This window comes from Pteropus medius, unplaced genomic scaffold (genome assembly GCF_902729225.1).
Source record: "Pteropus medius unplaced genomic scaffold, Ma_sr-lr_union100, whole genome shotgun sequence".
Lineage (NCBI taxonomy): Eukaryota > Metazoa > Chordata > Mammalia > Chiroptera > Pteropodidae > Pteropus > Pteropus medius.
In genome coordinates this window covers 2,360,313-2,382,437 of record NW_024340698.1, presented here as the reverse complement: position 1 = coordinate 2,382,437, position 22,125 = coordinate 2,360,313, and the positions used below count along the sequence as shown (strand labels likewise).

The 22,125-nt window shown below is 35.9% G+C and overlaps 1 pseudogene; it reads left to right on the top strand.

Annotated features, from left to right (window-relative positions):
* The first annotated feature begins 3,908 nt into the window (after nt 1-3,908).
* Nucleotides 3,909-4,792, top strand: LOC120612958 (40S ribosomal protein S4-like; annotated as a pseudogene).
* Nucleotides 4,793-22,125: the final 17,333 nt, after the last annotated feature.

Below are 22,125 nucleotides of genomic sequence, written 5' to 3'. Positions count from 1 at the left end.
GTCTTTGGACCCTTTTACTTTGTCGCTTTCTTGGTCTCAAATGCCCTGCCCTAAACTCTTTTTTGCCTACTTCACTCCTCCTCAGCCTTCAAAGCTCACCTCAGGCTTTACTTTTTTGTTTTGTTTTGTTTTGCCCTTCCAAGTTCAGGTTAAATGCCCCTCCCCAAAGTTCCCATACAGACTCATCATGGTAATCGTCAGTTTGTTTCTTTGTCTGCCTCATCAGACTTTAAACCATTAAGGTTTGAATCCCCAAGGGAATCTTTTCTCTAGTGAAGTGTGTAACAAATTCCATTACTTCATATGTAGGTTGAAAAGCCATATTCAACATTACACTGTACTTTTATCTTTGTAAATGAAATAATTATTTTTGTCATAAAATTATATTATGAGAAGGAAAGTTCAAAACAAACCTTCAGAGGAGCACTTTTATTCTATGGGGCATTAAATGTGTAGCATATAATAAGTTGGCAATGTTCCTTCTTATTTGTAGATATGATTATAGTGTCTCAGGCATCAGTGGCAAGCGTATGAGATCCAGGTTTAAGCCTTGACTTTCCTAATAACTGAACTTGAGCAAGTCAGCCCCATATTGCTTGGTATATGAAATAAAGGAGTTAGTTGTATTAGATGATCTTTAAGGTCTCCATAGCTCGAACTCTTTCTGATCTGTGATTTAATTCAATACGCAGTGGTAGAGAAAAACTTTCTATGATATTCTCATTTTGATAATCTAGTGTCTGACCAGCTGAGCTCTGTGAGGCCCTTGAAATCAGGACCGTCATGTTGAAACAATTCTGAGCTAAGAGGCTCACCTGGTGGGAATGTCATGGCCACTTATAAGATGGGAATGTGTATGCACAGAGCAGGCTTACCTCTCTTTCTTTTGATTCCATCTTCCTTAGTAAGTCGAGAACTTAAAAAAAATCTAATGCTTAGCGGGCATATTGCAGTCAAATGCCCCCTTATTTGGGCACATTTCTTTCTCAAAGTCGAGCAGGATGATGTTACACAGAGAGATGAGTTCATAGATTCATTGGACTAAAGAGGGACCTGAAAGGCCACCAAATCCACATGCCCCAACTCTGGTGTGAACTAGAATGTAAACCATCTTGGATCTATGAGCTGCTCTCCACATCTTCCAGAGTCTAAAGCCTTCCTCAGGCGCTCCCAGCCAGGTCTTTCTGAAAACAACCCCAGATTCCTCAGAATCCAACCTGGTGTGCTGCTCTTTTTCTGTTCTAGCCTAACTGCAGACAAGATGGTTATCCATCTCAGTGGAATAATCCTCTTGCATTTTGCAAAGTTCTCATCTACAAACTTTGGTTTAGCTATTTAAAACAAATCTTTTTTTTAAACATTTTCTCTCACTTTTTAATTTTTATTTTATTTTATTATTTTATTTTATTTTATTTTATTTTATTTTATTTTATTTTATTTTATTTTATTTTATTTTATTTTTCAGCCTCTTGGTTGGATATACTTTGTTGTATTTCTATGATTCCTAATACACTGCCAAGAAACTGCATTTATGGCACATTTATTATATAGCATGTCTCACATTTACTCTCCTGCCCCTAAGAGAGATCCTGGCTATGAGTTTCTCATTCTTTACTTCCTGAATTCCCATCCTTTCTTGACACCAGTACCCAACTTTGTGTTTAAGTGTGAATATCTTAAATTGGAAGCTTATGGGAAAGTTAGGAGAATGTTAGATCATTAAGAAAATCATGTGCTAGACCACGTGGGAGCCTCTTAAATACAACCTTGGTGGTCATGACCCTGACCAGAGGGGGAAGCCTGTGATGTCACCCCTTCCCTGAGTCCCAGTTTCACGGATAGTATCTCTGAATGGAATTGTCTGAGAGAGATTGTTCCTTGTGAAAAGTTCACATGATGGAGTCTGAAGAGCTTGTTTCACTTGGAGCCCAGCAGGACAGGGTGGTTTGGAATGCACATTCAGTGTATTCTGTTTGGCTGAAAGCTGTCACAGGGAACAAGTACTTAGCAAACAGCATGAACAAGGATTTGAACTAGAAAATGAGAAGGGCCTTAACAATACTGTAATAGTGGCTTGTCTCTTCAAAAATTGCTCAATGGTACACCAGGAGGTGATAAAGAAGACTAGGAAATACATAAATAGATTTGGATCTCATTCAAAACAATCCAGTGTAAGAGTGTCCTAATATGAGTAATTTGAACAGAGGTTGCTGGGTCACTGTGACCATCTCCGCTTTACTATATATGATTGGATTTTTGCCTCTTTTAAGGCAATAGCCACAGACTAAGTATGCCTACAGGATAGTCACACAACCTGTTGAAAATAGATCGACCAATCAACTGCTTAGTCTGTTTTCACAATACCAAATGCCTGGGTTGCATGTTTTTCTTTTTATATGTCACTAAATTAACTGAATAGACCTGTCGATACCATTTTCAGCTTTTTATGTTTTAAGTGGAGTTATGTACAATTGTACAGGACTATTCTTTCAAGTGTTTACATTCCCTTTGCTTAAAAATCTGTTCTTCCTATTTCTCTCTTGTTTACTGAGGTATAATTGACAAATACTATTGTAAAATATTTAAACTGTACAATCTAATGATTTGATGTGTATATATATTGTGAAAATGTTAATTAATGAGTTCTTAAAATCTCTTAAAGTCTCTTTTTGATATTCTAATTTCAGGTGCTATCTGTGCCTTATACATACAGCCCAAACTTCATGAATGATAAAATATAACTACTGAAGGTATGTTCAATCATCAGGGGCTCTGTTATGATGCTGGTTTTAGGGGTCATGTCACAGGAGCCCTCCTACTTTAGGTAAAACATGGATATAAGAAGGTATTTATTACAATGAAGGTAAAGTTTATACCTAATGCTGCCCTGTAGCCACTAAGGCTTTAGCAAGGATTCAGTAGTTGCTATATAAAGAGCCAAGACAGCACGGTATCCACTCTCAATACCTGTTAATAGACTCAGTGGAGAGCTTTAGGGTTGTGTATGGACATACCCTGGTTCATTGACTTCAATTTAAAAAGACATCAAATCCAATTAGATAACCTCTTCCCAATTCAATTCAATTCAACAAACATTGTTAGAATGGAAGGCACTGTGCTACCTCATGCAAAGCATTTAGAGTTTATTTTTCCTTTTTGGTTTCTTGTGGCATTATGTCAGCACAAGTTAAGATGGTAAATACTGAGATTTTCTTGTTCAGGAATTTCAAGAATGCCTTTTCTTATTTGCTTGTAACTCTTGAAAATTTTATAATTTTCTTCTGTGCTTGGAAGGCCTTTATTCGGAGCTCCTATTCATAGCTTGTGTACAGACTCAGATATTTTGGAGATGAAGACATAGACTTGTATCAGTGCTTTGTGTCACAGCCTTTTGGTTTTAGAGGTCCTGATAGCCTCAAGAGGAGATGATGGATGTGCTAATTATTAGCATTTAGGTTGTTTTAAGGATAGATCCTTTTCTGGGGCAGAAGTCCAATTTTAGTACTGTCCAATGGAAATATAATGCAAACCACATTTGTAATTCTAAATTTTCTAGTAGGCACATTAGAAAAGTAAAAATGAAAAGGTGAATTTTAAAAATATATTTTATTTAGCCCAATATATCCAAAATATTTTCATTTCAATATGCAACCAATATAAAAATTACTAGTAAAATATTTTATATTATTTTTTAACTCTTGTACTAAGTCTTTTAAATCTGGTGTGTTTCATATTTACATTATATCTCAATTCAGTCTTGGCACATTTCATGTGCTCAATGTGGCTAGTGGCTACTGTAAAGGACAACATTGTCCTAGATGGACCTTGACTCCCATTGGGATGGAGGCTTATGTAACTCAAGTACATTGACCTCCTTTAAGGGATTTAACAATACTGCTGTACTCAGAATGGGAATCCCTGTTGTCACATCTGAGAGCATCAACTATTTTGCTTCAAGAACAGTGATTATGGCTCTTTCTGTGCCTAGCGCAGCCATAGTTTGTAATCCAAAGAAACATCTGAAGCATATTGCAGCTTCAAAGCATTGGATGCTGGGTAACCTAACTCGTGTGCTTGCTCCTTGTCCTTCTAATGGTCTCCAAAAGCTGAGAGAATGTCTCTCTCTCATCATTTTCCTAAGTACCAGACTTAAGTATGTCCTAACAAGAGATGAAGTAAAGAAGATCTGCATGCAGGGGGTTATTAAGATTGATGGCAAGGTCCAAACTAATATAAACTACCCTCCTAGTTTTCTGGATGTCATCAGCATTTACAAGACTGGAGAGAATTTCCATCTGATCTGTGACAATCAAGGGCCACTTTGATGTTTATCGGATTACACTTGAGGAAGCCAAATACAACTTGTGCAAAGTGAGAAGGGTCTTTGTGGGTGGGATCAAAAGGAATTCCTCATTTGGTAGCTCATGATGCTCGTATCGTCCACTACCCCGATCCCCTTATCAAGGTGAATGACGTCATTCAGATTAATTTGGAGACTGACGAAATTACTGGTTTTATCAAGTTTGACACTGGTAACCTATGTATGGTGACTAGAGGTGCTAACTTGGGAAGAATTGGTGTGACCACCAAACAGAGAGACATCTGGTTCTTTTGATGTAGTTCATGTGAAAGATGCCCATGACAACAGCTTTGTCATCCAGCTCTCCAACATTTTCGTTATTGGCAAAGGCAACAAACCATGGATTTCTCTTTCCTATTGGAATAGGCTATTCACCTCATCATTGCTGAAGACAGAAATAAGAGACTAGCGGCCAAGCAGAGGAGAGAGTGAAATGATCTCTAGGTGACATTATTGGAAGAGTTTTTGTACTTAATTAAAGATAATGAAGCATGAAAAAAAGAACAGTGATTATGGTTCTTATGCTATGTACTGATTTTTCCATTTTTCCAAAACTATGCCTACAGTAAGCTGTTACTTCACGGACTTGTTCCCTAAATTATAGGATTCAATAAGGAGGGGAACACCTTAAGCCTTGAAATGGATAGGGTACAGAAAAAAGGAAATAATTCCCTTAACAGTAAATGTACTCTCCTTTAACAGTGAGTCAGCAATGTTTATCGAGCAATTACCATATGTAAGGCAATGAGCTAGATATTGTGAAGGATGTATAATAATGACCAAGACATGATTCCTGACCTCAGTAGCTTAGATTATACTCTGTGAGTGAAGCAGTACACAAGCATATATGCACACATCCATGCGCACGTACTCACACACAAATACACACATACAAACTCTAAGATAAACTAAGATTGAATGAGTGCCATACTAGAGGCCTAACCCTTGTATTTGGGGCTCAGACTAGGGAAAGATTAATTCCAATTGAAGAGATTCAGGGGCTAATTATGGAAGAGGTAATTGAACTGGGCCTTAAAGTATCAGTACTTTCAAGGCAGTTAATCTAATGAGTTACTCCCAGCATACTGTACAGGATCAAATTTGAAGTAGATCCTAACAGAGTTGAAGTTCACTGATCACATGGGAAATTTATATATACCTATTCCACGCTCAGTCAATTTAGAGTGAAATTATTTTTCATTTCTACAATGTGCCAGTGTCAGAGACTCCATACAGGTTAAATTAGCACCAACTAAATGTGGCTTTTCTGATGTTTCCTGACTGCATTCTTTCCCTTTTCAAGCCAGGGCTGCAACCAGGCTATTTGATTAAAATTATGTTCTTTAATGTTGGAGTTTCTGTTTATGGAGCTACTGATTATCATTTCCATTGTCAGATTTGGAAGGAGAAGTAGGAAGAATATAATTAATTATCGTAAATTATCAACTTTGTCTAGTATTTTACAGTTTACCAAGTGTTTTTAACAGATGATTACATTTGAGTCTCATAGTTCTTTTTTTGAGTTCCTTTAAGTGTAATTTTTAAAATATTTTTACTTTTCATATACAGCTGGCATGCAATATTATATTAACTTCAGGTATACAACATAGCGATTATACATTTATATAATTTAAAAAGTGATCCCCCTGACTATTCTAGTACCCACTGGCACTATACATAGTTATTACCATGTTATTGACTATGTTCCTTATGCTGTACTTTACATTCTCATATTTTCTAACTACAAATTTGCACTTTTTAATCTCTTCACCTTTTTTACCCGTCCCACCCCCAATCTGGGAACCATCAAAGTGTTCTTTTTGTATCTATGAGTTTGTTTCTGTTTTGTTTGTTTGTTTATTTTGTTCTTTAGATTCCATGTAAAAGTGAAATCATATGGCATTTGTCTTTCTCTGTCTGGTTTACTCCACTCAGCACAATACCCTCTAAATCCATCCATGTTGTTGCAGATGGCAAGATTTCATTCTTTTTCATGGCTGGTAATATTCCATTGTCTATATGTACTACCTCTTCTTTATCCACTCATCCATTGATAGACACCCAGATTGCCTCCATAGCTTGACTACTGTAAATAATGCTGCAATGAACATATAAATTCACATGCCTTTTGGAAATAGTGTTTTGGGTTTGTTTGGATAAATACCCAGAAGTGGGATTACTGGGTCCTTTCTTGTGTCTTGGTATCGCTTTTGTTTTAAAGTCTATTTTGTCTAGTATTAGTATTGCTACCCCAGCTTTTTTGTTTGTTTGTTCGCTTTCATTTTTATGAAATATTTTTTCCATCCTTTTACTTTCAGTCTCTGTGTGTCTTTTGATCTGAAGTAAGTCTCTTGTAGGCAGCATATGTAAGAGTCTTGTTTTCTGATCGATTTATCTACCTTATTATTATTTTTTTTGACTGGAGCATTTAATTGAAAGTAACTGTTGATAGATATGTAGTTATTGTCATTTTATTATTTATATTTTTATCTTTTTTTTCTTCTTCAAGAAGCCTCTTTAAATTTTTATGATACTGGTTTGGTATTGATGAACTCCTTTAGCTTTTTCTTGTCTGGGAAGCTCTTTATCTGTCCTTTGATTGTCAATGACAGCTTTGCTGTGTAGAGTAATGTTGGTTGTAGGTCCTTGCTTTTCATTACTTTGAATATTTCGTGCCTTTCCCTTCTGGCCTGCAAAGTTTCTATTCAGAAATCAGCCGACAGTCTTATGGGAGCTCTCTTAGAGGAAACTAACAGCTTTTGTCTTGCTGCTTTTAAGATTCTCTCTTTAACATTTGGCATTTTACTTATGATGTGTCTTTGTGTGGGCCTCTTTGAGTTCATCTTCTTGGGACTCTCTGAACTTCCTGGGGTTGTACGTCTATTTCCTTCACCACGTTAGGGAAGTTTTACATTATTATATCTTCCAATAGGTTTTCAATTCCTTGCTCTCTCTCTTCTCCTTGTACCCCAATGATGTGAATGTTGGTATGCTTGATGTTGTCACAGAGGCCACTTAAACTATTCTCAATTTTTTGGATTTTTTTTCTTGTTGCTCTTCTGATTGGGTGTTTTCTGCTACCTTATCTTCTAAATCGCTGATTTGATCCTCTGCTTCATGTAATCTACTACTCATTCTTGCTAATGTATTCTTCATTTCAGTTATTTTATTCTTCATTTCTGACTGGTTCATTTTTAAGTTTTTTTTTTTATCTCCACTTTTATATTTTCCATTTCTTTGTTAAAGTTCTCACTGAGTTCATCTACTCTTCTCCTAAGTTTATTGGACATCCTTATCACCATTGTTTTGAACTTTGGATCTAGTAGATTGTCTTTATTTTGTTTAGTTCTTTTTCTGGAGCTTTGTTCTGTTCTTTCATTTGGGACATATTTCTTCATCTTCCTATTTTGGCTGCCTTCATGTATTTGTTTTTATGTATTAGGTAGGGCTGCTATGTTTTCTGGTCTTAGTAAAGTGGCTTTATATAGTAGGTGTGCTGTGGGGCCCAGTGGCAATCTTCCCTGTTCACCTAAGCCGGGTGCTCCAGATGTGTTCCTTGAATGTGTCATGTGTGCTCTCCTATTAGAGTTGAGCCTTGGTGGTTGTTTGCATGTAAATGGAAGAGATTGTCCCTCAGGCTGATTTGTCATGAGGTCTGGCTGGTGAGGGGCTGACCCTAAGAAGCAAGATTCAATTTAACAGAGTTATCGTGCCTGCTCACTCTGCCCTTTGAGGGAGTTGTTTTTGGATGCAGCCTTGGGTGGTACTGTAGCTTAGTCTGAAGCTGCCTACTGGGTCTGCTGGCCTCAGAGCCTACTAGGAGGGGCCCTGCCGTAGACCATGTTTAGTTGCCCTGCACAGGGCCACCTGGCACAAGCCACCAAAAAATTCCCAGATGGCCGTCACCCACTCTGGGGGTAGAGGTGCCAAGCCATGAACTGAGGCCCACTGCTGCTGGTGCCAAATTTGAGGCTGCTCAATGAGAGATATAGGGTATGCTGAGACCAGGTGGTGTTTGTTTGGGTTTTGTGAACCTTTCAGAGATTTTAGGAAAGTTCACAACATGAGCCAAGACAGGACATTTGTATGGAAAAGCCACTGGAAGCAGCTTCGGTGGGCCCATAAGTTGGGTGGGGCAGGATCTTAGGGAACCACCAGTGTGGGGCAAACGGTGTTAGTCAGGTTGATGGAGACTCAGAGAGGGTGATCACCTGCATCTTCATGCCTGGACAGGGAAAGGCTCACCAAAGAAACAATGGATTCTGCCAGCACTACCGTCTGGCAGAAAGTTGCCCCTCCAGGCCTCACCTTGAAGCCAGATAACTCAGTTCCTCCCCATATGTCCCTGGTGCTTTTTGAGCAGCTGCCCCAGCGCTGGAGCTCAGAGCAATTGAGTCTGTCAGTAAGTCTGTGCGCAGGCCCTTTAAATGGAATTCCAGCTGCCCACCGTCTCATTCAGCCACAATCTCTGCTGTTTTTCACAGCCAGATGTTGTGGAAACTTCTCTTCCCAGCACTGGAATTCTGGGCTGGGGAATCTGGTGTGGGGCTGGAACTCCTTGCTCCTCCAGGTGGACTTCTGTAGCCGAAATATTCCTCCTGATTTTTAACCGCCACATGCAAGTGCGAAACCAGCCTATTCCACGTCTCTGCCCCTTCTACATGTCTCAAGGTGGCTTCTTCTGTATATTCCCAGTTGTAGGACTTCTGCTGAGCTAAACTTGAGGTGACTCCCTATAATGGCTGTTCTGTAGTTTAGTTGTAATTTTGATGTGGTTGTGAGAGGAGGCAGGCACATTGTTTACCTACTTTACCAGTTTGGCCAGAAAACTTTCTCATAGTCTCATTATCTGACATTACAGGTAAGAAGACTGAGGCCAGAAAGATGTGTTTGGCCACAGTCCATTGGCTAGTAAGTGGTAGAGCTGGATTCAACCAAGGTCTTCTGACTTCTTAGCCAGTGTCTTTACTTTGCCCCGACCCTGTTTTTCTGCTCCCCTTAAGTTTTATCCTTCAACTGCTGAAAGATAAGACTATGAAGGCTAGCTCTCTGTTAAGAAATTTAATGAACAAAAATTTGACCTAACAATATATAAGTTAGAGAGGGATTATTCACATCATAAAACAATTATTCTATTGATTCAAAAAGTGAGCTACCCTAGAGAAATTAGCATATAATTTTATTTTCAAAAAAATATTCTTACACCCAACAGCTAAGGTAGACATTTATTAAGTGAAGTATACATAGCTCTATGCGGCAAGTCATTATTTGACATAGGCAAGAGTAATTTTTTCATATTAGTCAGTTTTCTGTTTCCAGAAATGTGTTTTAACCTGAAACCTCTAAAATCAGTGCAGAACTTCAAATTGAGTTGTTTTTTTTTCTTTTTTTTTCCTGGCAAAACACTGTTTCTCGTACTCAAGGAGTTTCACAAGATGGAATGCACTTTATTTTCCAAACCATGAAAGCAAAAGCCATTTCTCTGCCTTTAGGAAATTTCACTTCTAGTTCCTCGTTTTGGTGAAACTCTTTCTAGTTCTCTTTTCGATGATATTCTGAAGGATCATCAGCCTTAATGATGGCATGGAAGTATCTGATCTGACATATGATGCAACCAATTAACAAGAAAACCCTAGAAACAGCAAAACCTACTTGCATGGGTCACAACCTTATATATTTTGTATCTTATTACCATTTGATATACATCGAGATGAGGCAAATAAGCAATTTTAATGGGAGAGAAATGAAACTTCGGCTGTAACCATTGACCTATAACATAGCAAGAAATGTTATTCATTTTCTTCCAAACTACAATGTTAATGTATGGTTTTCATTGACAAATAAAGATCAGCAGATAAATAAGAAAATTAGGGGAAGAAATGTACTATTAATATGCTATATTATTTGATTTCTCTAAATGCAGTATGGTAATCTAAAAAGAGCCCTACTCTTAATTAAATATCATCAAGCATTTTCAAATGATAAAAGCTAGAGTGCTGAGTAAATATTTCTAGGGAGTTTTTGTTCTGACATATAGAGAGTTTGAGTGCTATTTTGACCTATTATTAGCATTCTCCAGCAACATCTATCTCCCATACTCAGAATTCTTGAAAAGGTTTTAACTGAAATTATAGAATTTTTCTGCCCACTAAAAAAAGCAACATATTTAACACAGAGGGAACTGTGAATCTAAGTTAGACTAAATCCCCATAATGTACCCTATGATAACATGATTCACCTCACTCCAACTCATATTTATTGCTGAAGGAATTTCACATAAATTAAAATTTTTGCACAAAATTGTGCGTTGGAAAGAACTCTGGACCAAGAGTTAGGAGACTGGGTTCTCATCCTTTTCTGGCTCTATCTAGCTCTGTGACTTGCCTTCTCTGGACTTAAGTTTCCTCTTATATGAAATGAGGAGAAATCTAGACTCAACAATCCTTTTTCTCCTTTCCCCAGCCTTATTGAGGTATAAATAATTTACTGACAAATAAAATTATGATATTTAAAGCATACAACCTCATGACTTGACATATGTATACATCGTGAAAGAGTTCCTCTCCATTGGGCTAATTAATGCATCCATAACCTCACATATTTACCTTTTCGTATGTGTGAGAACATTGAAGTTATGCTCTCAGCAAATTTCAATTCCACAATATGGTATTATTAACTATAGTCACAAACTCTTTTTGTAAATCTCTAAATTATACCTCTCCTTTGCTTCCATACTACTATGTGTGATATACAAAACTTATTTGTTGGTCATGTGATTAACCATCTTTCAGGTTCACAATTGGAGTAACAATGTTATTTTGGGGAAACTTGCCATAGTAACCGAACTTCCTCTGAGAAAACAGAACTGTGAAAAGGCAGTGTTTCCTATGTAGTTTTACCCTCCAGATGCCCTTGGACTATATGGCATTTGCATATATTAGTGGTGCAAATCTGGGAGATTTGCAGACCTAGATGTTATGACCAAGACACTCAGTTTGCATTGGAATGCCCCATGCAAACAGCATATCAGAACTCATGAAGTAGCATTTGGCTTGAACTCTTAGAAGGCATGCCAGTCTACAAAGAATCTAAATGGTAAATGTTGGGATGAGAGTGGTTCATTGTTCTTTTCTAAATGCAACTGATGATTAATCTGAAGAGACTGGGGAAAATATGAAGTTGATCATTTAACTAAAGTTCCTTCCCTTTTATGGGCACTAGTGGCCTCATCTGAGGCCATAAAAGTTGGACGTAGACCTCCCATTTGTATTTTTTTAAAGGAATGGGTTTAACGTTCTCTTGTTGGAGAAAAAGGAGAAAGCAATTTCTGAGATGAGGGAGAGTTCTGAGAGAACTAAGGTTCAAAGGTAGATATTACTGCCTTTCCAATTTTGTCCAGTGATAGACTTACTCCTTACCCTTTTCCTCTCAGGTTAAACGACTGATAAAGGTGATGGATACTATACGCCACTGTGTGTCAGTGAGATATTAAACCAGTAAACGAGAAAATTGAATACTGGCTTTTGAACTCCTGGCTCCATCACTCTTTTCCCTTTCTGGCCTCTGGTCATCTGATTGTCATCTTGCAAAGCTGGTACAAGGATCAAATACATCATCATGCCTCCTAACACACTTGCCATTTGGAGGGCAAGATGCCGGTGACATGAGGGCAAAGTGAATACTACTAGTACATTACAGGTTCTGTTTATTTAATTTAACAAAAATATATAAAACTAATTTTTGCCAGGTACTCTTCTAATTTAATTTTTATAACATGGATTATAAATTAGGACCTAATACTGTCACCTATTTTACAGAGGAGGAAATCGAGGCACAGAGAGGCACAATTACGTTACCTAAGGTCAAACAGCTAGTAATAGCAGAGATTAACACCTAAGCAGTCTGGCTCCACAGTTCATGCTTTTAACCTCTATGCCCATGGGTTACTAAATTGCCTGGTATAATTGTCCATGTGCCTCACTCCAAAGTTATAGTGGGTTTTATAAGTAACTGGAAGACCTCAGCAGTTGGACAGGGCCATGGCCTCCTCAGTCCTGTCAACCCGACTTAGACATAGACCCCAGAAATGTTACATTTCCCCAACTCTGGGTTTTCCATGGTCAAACTCTTTCCATTCTTCACACACTGAGATTTTGTGCTTTCTGATGTCTGTCCTATAGGTTTTCTCAAGTTCTCAGACTTTATCTACAAAATATCAAACATTCCCTAAGCCCCTTGGTTTACTCAACCAGATAGTAAATCGAATAAGGAAAGATAGTCATGCCAATAATAGTGGTTGCTTGTTGAACACTTACTATGTGCCATGCACTGAGATAAACTCTGTGCATGCATTATCTTGTAATCCTCCCGTAAAACCTATGAGATGGCTTCTGTTATTATCCTCATTTTACAGATGAGAAAACCAAGGTTCGCAGGCTGAGTTACTAACCCAAGGTCACACTTTTAAGTACCTGGTAGAGCCAGAATTTTGACTTGGGCTGTATTTGATCCAAAGTTCTTGGGTTTAACTACTATTTTATACTGCCTCTAGCATTTTTCTGGGTCTACCCTCCCAATACCATATGTACATTCTGCAGCTGTCTATTCATGTTATTATTGATATGCCCAATTCTCTCTCACTGGGTCATAATTTTAAAAGAAATATACCATTTTCTTATAATAACACAAACTGTTTTTAGATTGTAAGGGAGTTTTTGCCTTGCCCATAACTGGACACCTTGTATAATAGATCTTCATAAGTGCCAGCCTGTCTTAGAAAAGTTATGGAAAGAGACTGTGAGAGGATTTAACTAGGCCAAGGGGATTAGATCATGCCATATATCATACTCCTGTGGGCTTTTTGAATGGGGAACTTGGGTCTTCTATTGGAATGGACATAAATAGAAAAAAATGAGTGTTGTGAATAAAATATAAGAATTGTTATCATAGCAGATGGAAACACCTTTAGGGTTTGTGCATATGCAGTATTACCAGATGTGCTTTTTCCCCCCTGTTTAGAGACTAAATGATGGCTGCTCTCAAGTGAATGCAGTTTGATTCGAAATCAACTGAGATGATATTAAAGCTATGGATGATGCTAAAATATCCATACAAGAAGGCTAAATTAACAAAATTAGAATTTAAAACACATTTGATTTTATTAATCTTTGTAAATCAAGTGACACTACAATCAGAAAGGATCTTATATGCCTCGGGTCTGATTCTAATTGCCAGTTAATAAAAATTCCAGGGTATCCTTAATCAGCCAATTAACTGACCTAACAATTATAATACGGAAAGAAGGTGGGAGGAGTCGAGACTGGCAATAGCAAATCCGTCAAGGTAGAGTAGAATTCTTCAGAGGTTAATGGTGGACACTCTTTAAAGTAAAAGGATTTTCTTCTACCTTGACTAGGTTCCCGTTTTTCTTTCCTTTCCCCCTTCCCTGACACTTGTAATTGTTGGAAACCCTAATTGGCTGATTAGCTAATTGTGAAGGAGAGAGGGAGGGAGAGGGAGGGGAGAGAGAGAGAGTCTTAAAAAATGTGTAGAAAGTGTATTTAAAAAAACATGTTTTTTTATTCTCTGAAATACTATTTATGTGAAAATAGTTCACTGTAGTTAAGGGTTTATTGTTATTTGAAATTTAGAGCATCTTTTTCTTTTTTTACTGTAACATTACTTACCTCCTAACTTATGAATCCCACAACCTTAACATGGAAATTGAGATTGAAATATAATGTGAAAAATCTGACATTAAGGAAGCCAGTTATTTTTGGCTCGAACATATCTTCATAAATTTTTTTGAAAGAACAGTAAAGCAGAAGCTATCTTTATTGAAAGAGTATATTATTGGGGCAGAATTATATTTTATTTGTATGCTGAGAATTGTAATACATTAAGAGAACTGAAAAAAAGTATGGATGTAGGTAAAATTCTCTTCTCTATTATCGCTTACCATTTTATAAATATGCTCAGAAGTTGATAAGAAAAACAGTTTAGAATAAAAAGAACTGTTTTTTTGCTCCAAGATCTCAGTTGCTGGGGTTTTTGTTGTAGGTGTAAGCACATTGTTTTTTATATATGTATATTTAGAAACAGTAAATTATGGATAGCTGATAGAAGAAGCTCAAGGTGGATCTGCTAAACCTGTTCAAGCCTCACTCCCAGAATTATAAGTGTTAAGATTTACGAGTTATATGTCATACTTTAGTACTTTAATCACTACTCATCTAGACTTTTGTCACCAAGCTATGGAAATAGAGCATTTTAGAGTTGGAAGGAAATTTGGAGATCACCTAGTTCTACCTTCTCATTGAACAGAAGAAGGATAAGAGGTATAGGGAGGGGAAGGGACTTGATTAAAGTCACAGGAAATTTTCTGGCTGAGCTGGGGAGCAGGTCTACAGATTTGTAGTCCTGCGTTCCTTCCTTTCTTCCCTTCTCCCCCTTATATAAATGATACCAAAGACCAAAGGGCAAATGCCAACTGCCATATTCTGTTAGAGATTGTTTTTAATGCAAAATCTGTTGCATTCCAAGTCTGGTTGCCTTCATTTTTTTAATCATTCCTCAATGGCCAACTCCAAGGCATGTGTCTTAGTTTTATTCTTATGAGTCTCATCCCTTTCACTAATGCATTATTAACATGTCTTCTTTCTGTTCTAAAATGTTCTCAGAGGAATAACTGTGTCCTGAATTAGGAAGTGGAAATGACTGTCAGATCTATTCTTTTTAATCTGATGGCTAGGAAGTGCTAACCCGTTTAATTCTCTTAAAAGGATTGTTAAGAATAGGTCTTCTCTAATGCTGTTATAAAGTTGGCCCTACAAGGTATATGTACCTTGATTTTCATTTGCATTTTTTGGGGGGAGGGTGCTTGTTTTCTTTTTCTCTTTTGTTGTGTTTTGTTTTTAATTTTCAGGCTTTCAAATTTATTTGTCTGGAGACTTCTCTTATTTTTCTTACTGAGGGCTAGTTTCTTTTGAGCTTAGAGGGTTCATCACAAATTGCTTGTAAATCAAGATCTGATTAGGAAGTAATATATTCATCTGTAACTCCTGCATAAAAGTTATTCAAGTATTGTGACAAAATAAGTGTTGTTTACTTTATACATTTTCTGCAAATTCTAAAGATTTTGTCTAACTTAAAGGCTCTCATGGAATCTCAGGGATTGTGGCTTGCCCACTGAGAGTATAAAGGCTTGCTAAATTAAGTTGATTTGCCTGTGAAAGAAATGCTTCCATTATTCATGTCAGAAGCCTGTCACATCAAATTGAGGGAGTGGAGAAAACCCTTTTTTATCAACATTTAGAACCAAGAAAAACCAACTATTGAAGGCCTGAATTTCAATTGGGGAAAAAGTCAGGCTGAAAGCAGAGTTCAAAAAAAAAAAAAAAGGCTGGGTATTTGTCTAATGTTGAAAATCAGTAGAGGAGATTGATTTAACTTTGGCTGAAACTTTTTATATAGACAGACAGAATGAAACTTCTTAAAGCAGCAAGTAGTACATACAATCTTGGTGTCTTTCATGTGTAAACTTGTCAAAAGTAGTTAAGCTAATTCAAATTTAAATCTCCTTGAATTCCTATTCTTGGACTCTTAATTTGTTTATTTTAAAGGATTTAGGAATGCATTTCTTGGGTGTTACTTTCCAAACACTGATGAATGTATTTTGTTTTTCAGAGTTCAAGATTATAGGCTCTGGTGTGTGATTAGAAGTTGTATTAATAAAAGAAGGAAGACAAGCCGGTCAAGGACCAGCCCCCTTGTTTGTATCAGGTATGCAAGCATTTGTCTCTGTGTGGATGTATTGTGTACATGTATGCACACACACACATACATAACTTCCAATGAAAAATAGATCATTAAGAGACTAACACGACTTGGAAGAGTAAAGGGAGGACCATTTCCCAAGACAAATTATCCTCATGCAATATTAGTTTAGGAAGATTCTCTTGTATTTGCCAGGATAGTTGTTTTGTTAAATTCAAGTATTTGAAAAGCAATTATAGGAGAAGTTGATTAGTTATGTAATGAAATCTGATGTTCACATTTTTTTTGCAATATTTGATTTCTATCAACGTATGCATTTCAAATCATTGTGTGCTGCGGTAAAATCAATCACAAGAACAAAGTTTCTTATTTTTGAAGATTTAATCCTTACCAACCCTCATTTACCTTGAAAGGGCTTCTGTCATTATTATCCAAGTAGTCTTCAAATGGTAATTTTAATCTGATTTTTAAAAGACATCTTTTAGGCTACTGAAAAATGTAAAACATCATTTTTTATATTTTTTAGATATATTTTTTGCAGATTTTTAACTAATTTTGCACCAAAAATTTGCTCCATACATGTAAAATAGGACAATTTAAGCTGTTTGAAGGGATTCCTTTTTCTCTGCTTTTTAAAAAACGGGGCCTGAAATCCTGTTAAAGAATAGGACTGAATTCCCCCCTCCTTTTTTTTTGGTGGGAGGTTCTGCAGCACTTCAGTCCTAAATTGAATTTTATGCTTAATTGATATTTGTGTCTAGTGGAAATAAGAGTTGGTTTGTGGTGTTCAAAGTACAAGAGTAATTACTTCTCCGATTGACTGCAAATATGTGCAGGTTGTAGATGGGGAGCAATGAATGAAATAGAGAGGCAATTGTACTGTGGAGGACTGGAGAAGACAAGGATTAATGGTGAGCAGAATTGTATTTTGGTGTTCTTTCAGTAACGTTACAATCTCTCTGAAAGTGAATGCTGCTAACAAGGAACCAATGGGGCAGGGAGTTGGAATAGGGGAGGAGGCATGGCGTGTGGGGGGTTGTGAACTGGTAAAAACAGAGAACCATGTCAAAGTGGGAATTGAATATCTGACTTATGTGTATTTACAAAAGTACAAAACAAACAAAATAACAACAAAAAACACTTTCTAATTTGACCTGTGCTATTTTTAGATCATGAAACCACCAGAGATCATTCCTATTGTGGAAACCCCAGTCTCTCTATTTGCTGGCTGATTCCAGCTATTAGAATATAGATTACTGTCTGGTGAAGCAATCTAAATGGGTATACAACAGGAACTGAGGATGGCAATAGTGAACTCTTCAAGTTTTTAAGTTTTTCCTAATGAGGTGTTATTTTTAGGAAATTTTCAAATGCTGATAATGTTATTTTCTAATGAATTAAATTTGAATTACGTAGAATCATAAAATGGTAGCTTATTAGAACTGGGAGAACTTTAGAAATTTGGATAGAGTGAACCAATCTTATAGATAAGAACACTGGAAGCTTAGAGAGGAAGAGGGACAGACTTTGCATCAAAACCTAGTTTTTCTCATTCCCAGGACAGTAAACTTCTCACTGATTTACACGTGACTAAAAAGGCCAGTTTTCTTCCACTTAATGTCAATACTGAAATGGACCATATTAAATAAAGATTAAAGAAGGCATGAATGGAAGGGTGAAAAAAGGGGAAGGGAATAAGAGGTACAATTTCCAGTTATAAATAAGTCACAGGGATATAACGTACAGCATAGGGAATATATGTCGATAATACCATAATAATCTTGTATGGTGACAGGTGGGTATTAGACACCGTGGTGATCACTTTGTTAGTTATATAAATGTTGAATAACTTTGTTATACACCTGAAACTAGTATAATCTTGTATGTAAACTGTGTTTTCATAAAAATGTAAAAAATAAAAAAATAGGATTGTAAAAAAATAAAAATAATCTATTAAAATGTAAAACATAAATAAATAAATAAATAAATAAATAAAAATTAAACCTCTGCATCCTCAGGCCCCAGAGATAACCATTCACAGCTAAGTATATTTCTTTTATGTTCCTCTCCCCATACATAAATATAAATGTCATTATTTTCATCTTGTATTTTTCACATTTTTTGCTTGTTTCATATATATATTTGATACATCTAATGCTTAATATATAATATATAACAGAAAATCTAGACCATGTGATTCTGTAGATTTTCCCACATATATTACTTTTAATTAATATTATAAAATTAATACATATGAATTATCAGAGTACATGCACATGGCAAAAAAAACTCCTACAAAATCACATGCAACAGAAAATAAAACTCCACTTTCTCCTACCTTATAATCCTATTCCTCTAAATTCTCACTATTAACAGTTTAGTGTATACCCTTTTGAACTCTAAGCACAATGTGTACACCTTTAAAATTTATTATAGATTGGGATCATACTTTGCATAGTACTCTGTAGCTTTGTTTTTTCACTCCATAACATTTCGTGAACATTTCTTATGTGATTACAAATAAATATGCCTTGTCTTTTTTAAGGGTTCCATAAAATTGAATTATATTGATTTTGATAAAATTAAGATCTTTTTGTTTTTTGATATTTTGTAGCTTTCTTCTGTGAACTCCCTGTATTTTTTTTCTTGGTTATTTTAAAATTGATATGTAGGAGCTTTCTGCATTGTATAGCTAGTAACTGTTTGTCATAAACGTTGCAAATATTTTCTCCCATTTGTCATTCTTTTCGCCTTTGTTTCTGATGTCTTTTTAATTCCTATGCAGAAGTTTTAAATTTTTATGTAAGCAGAACTGTTAGGTTTTTCTTTGTTATTTCCCATAAATAAAGGCCTTCCACTCCATGGTTCAAAACAAAATACAGTTAGATTTAATACATTGGCTAGGTGGAGGGCCAGGGAAGGGAGGGAGTAATTTGGGGGGATCGTTTTATGAACTATTTAGATGTCTAACCGATGTACTGTATATTTGAAACAAATTTAAATAAATAAATTAATTTAAAAAACAACAAAATATAAAAAAACCTCTCCTTTGTATTTTTCTATTTTTATGGTTTTAATTTTTTACACACTTAAATAGGCAAGGAGTGTAGTGACTAATTGTAGTTCTTAAGTGCTCTCACCACATGCGCACAAGCACAAAAAAGGTAACTGGGAGGTGATGGATACGTTAATTAGTTTGATTACAGTAATCATTATGCAATATATACATATGTCAAAACATCATTGTATATCTTAAATATATAACATTTTTATTTGTCAAAAATAAAATTTAAAAATTAGCACAGGTTTTGAAATAGGAAAGGTTATATTTGAATCATTTCTCTATTAATTTCTAGCTATGTGACCATGGGCAAGTCATTTTTCATTTCTGTGCCTTGATTTCCCCATCTGTAAAATAAGCATGAAAGTAGTCTTCCAACGATTTAAACAAAGTAAAGTTAACAGTTGAAAAGAACCCAGCCCAATGCTTGGTACATGGTCCACAATAAATTATAGCTATTATTCTTATTTAAATCTGTGATAAATATGTAATTTATTTTGTCTATAATTTTGAAAAAAAATGGAATTCTGAGTGGAATTACATTGTTTATAAATGATCTCTGGAGACTAATATCTTTACCAAATTGAATCTCTCAGGCAGGATTTAGTTCTTTCTGCATCTCCTTCATTGGAATTTTATCATTTTCTTAGTACGACTGTTATACTTTTCTTGTTATCTTTTGTTTATTCCTGGGTATTTCATCATTTTTTTTGTTGCTGAGAATGAGAGATTTTTTCATTACATTTGCCAGTAAGCTATTGCTAGTATAAATGAAAGCGATTGATTGTGGGCTTATAGGGGGTTACTTCACTGAATACTTCGTTAATTATAATAGTTTATTTTCTCGAAGACGTGATATTATTTATTCTCTCTTTTTAACATTTTCTTCAAAATAAATAATCACATTTGTTAAAATTGCTTATGATCTCATTTCACTTATATTTTTTTAAGAATTTTTACTTTTTAAATTTAATTAATTAATTAATTAATTAATCTTTTTATGGTGACATTGGTTAATGAAATCAAATAAATTTCATCTGTACACTTTAAGTAAGGCATATATATATATTTACACTGTGTGTTCCCTTCCCATAGTTAGATTTCTTTCTGTCACCACATATTTGACCCCCTTTACCCCATCTACCTTCCCCCTCCCACCACCCCCTACCCTCTAGTAACCACCAGTCTATTGTCCATGTCCATGAGTCTCTGTTTGTTTGTCCTGTTCATTTGTAGCTTTTAGGTTTATATCCTACATATAAGTCATATCGTGTGATTTTCAACTTTTTCCATCTGGCTTATTTCGCTTAGCATGTTTATCTCGAGGTCCATCCATGTTGTTGCAAATGGCAGTATTTCATCTCTTCTTATGGCTGAGTAATATTTCTTTGTATATATGTACCACAGCTTCTTTAGCCAATCATCCATTGTAAGACACTTCAGTTGCTTCCATGTCTTGGCCACTGTGAATAAGGCTGCTATAAACATTGGTGTGCAAATATCTTTCCTTATATGGATTTTCAAGATTTGGGGTAAATACCCAGTAGAGGGATTACTGGATCATATGGTAGGTCAATTCTTAGTTTTTTGAGGAACCTCCATACTGTTTTCCATAGTGGCTGTACCAATTTGCAGTCCCACCAGCAGTATATGAGGATTCCTTTTTTTCCATATCCTCGCCAACATTTGTTATTACTCGTTCAATTGATTCTATCTATTCTAACAGGTGTGACATGGTATCTCATTGTGGTTTTGATTTGCATTTCCCTAATAGCTACCGATGTTGAGCAATATTTGTTGGCCATTTGTACGTCCGCTAGGGAGAAGTGTCTGTTCAGGTCCTCTGCCCATTTTTTGATTGGGCTGTTTATTTTTTTGTTGTTATTGAGTTCTATGAGTTCTTTGTATATTTTGGATATTAGGCCCTTATTGGAAGCGTCGCTTGCAAATATATTTTCCAATTCGGATGATTGTCTCTTTATCTTCTTGAAGATTTCTTTGGCTGAGCAGAAGCTTTTTAGTTTGATATAGGCCCATTCATTTATTTTAGCTATTATTTCCCTTGCTTTTGAGGTCAAATTCATAAAATCCTCTTTAAGTCCAAGGTCCTTGAGTTTAGTTCCTATGTTTTCTTCTATGCATGTTATTGATTCTGGTCTTATATTCAGATCCTTAATCCATTTTGAGTTAATTTTGGTGAATGATGAAAGACAACAATCTAGTTTCATGCTTTTGCAGGTGGCTTTCCAGTTTTCCCAGCACCATTTATTGAAGAGGCTTTCCTTTCTCCACTGTATGTTTTTGGCTTTTTTGTCAAAAATTATTTGCCCATATAAATATGGGTTTACTTCTGGACTCTCGATTCTGTTTCACTGGTCTGTGTGTCTGTTTTTCTGCCAATACCATGCTGCTTTGATTACTTTCTCCTTATAGTATAATTTGAGATTGGGCAGAGTGATGCCTCCAGCCTCATCTTCTTTCTCAGGATGGCTTTGGCAATTCGGGGTCTTTTGTGCTTCCATATAAATGTCATGATTTTTTGTTCTATTTCTTTAAAAAATGCCGATGGGATTTTGATGAAGTTTGCATTAAATCTGTATAATGCTTTAGGTAATAAGGTCATTCGAACTATGTTGATTCTTCCAACCCAAGAACACGAAATATCTTTTCATTTCTTTGTGTGTTCCTTGATTTTTTTAATGGGGTCTTATAATTTTGATTATATAGTTTCTTCACATGTTTTGTTAGATTTATTCGTAGGTATGTTATTCTTTTTGTTGCAATTGCAAAAGGAATGATTTTTTCCACTTCTTTTTCCGATACTTCATTATTAGAGTATAGGAACGCTATAGATTTTTGAATGTTGAATTCGTATCCAGAAACTTTACTGTATTTGCTTATTGTTCCTACTAGTGTTCTTGTGGAGTCT